The sequence below is a fragment of the Choristoneura fumiferana genome, chromosome 27 (genome assembly GCF_025370935.1).
Source record: "Choristoneura fumiferana chromosome 27, NRCan_CFum_1, whole genome shotgun sequence".
Taxonomy (NCBI): domain Eukaryota; kingdom Metazoa; phylum Arthropoda; class Insecta; order Lepidoptera; family Tortricidae; genus Choristoneura; species Choristoneura fumiferana.
The window spans coordinates 9,710,612-9,711,554 of record NC_133498.1 but is presented as its reverse complement, the minus strand read 5'-3'; positions in this window follow the sequence as shown (position 1 = coordinate 9,711,554).

Here is a 943-nt window from a genome sequence, read left to right as displayed (position 1 = left end):
TACGGAGCGATGTTGTTAGTGTTGTGTGCTACCCTACATTAGATAGTGACAATAAAAATGACGATGAAAATGCGGGTAGTTGTGCGCCGGTGTTAGTTTCGTCGGGCAGTCGCGCGAGCAGAGCGGTGGCGCGTAGTGTGCGTGTTGCGGCAGCCGCCGGGTCGCGTGCTCTCCTGAGAAGAAGGGCTACGAAATAGCCCGAAACATGCTAAACTCGGTTTAAGACGTGAGTTATCCGTTACAATATCATTTAATATTATCATAATGTTAACAGCGTTTGTGTCCAACACTGCTCTCGTTGTTCTTCGCTGCAGAGCCGAGTTACATCAGCGGGTAAGTACCGGACTCATTTTCTGAGTTTGATGGATGCACGCCGCCCCAGCTGACGACAGGCTGAACGGTTCGAACAGCCTTATGACCTTTTATCTACATGCATATCATAACTTCCCTATTATGTTCAGAAACGACTATCAAATGGCCTTTATTAAGAAACCTGGTATCTGCGGGTGCATCTTAATGTTTACATTAAAGTTCGGTAATACTTTTAATAATGCATATCTGTACATATTGTAGAAAACTTATGACATGCATGTAGATAATAATTGTTATTCAAAATCAGTCAAAGTCAAAGTCAAAGTCAAAATCCAAGTCAAAGTCAAAATACAGGCCATATCTGAACATATTATAGAAAACTTATGATATGCATGTAGATAAAGTTATGTATGCGGCTATACATAATTAGGCATTAAAACACTTCGTGTGATCTATTATGAAACTCGCCTTCGGCTCTATTCATAAAACCACACTAGTACTTTAATGCCTCCCATTATGCACCAGCCACCTAAATAACTATTAATGTCTTGGAGCTTAAAATATTGGCTGGCGCCTTGTAAGGCATCAGCGGAATCGCAAATGGATTGTAATGTAAACACAGATACATACT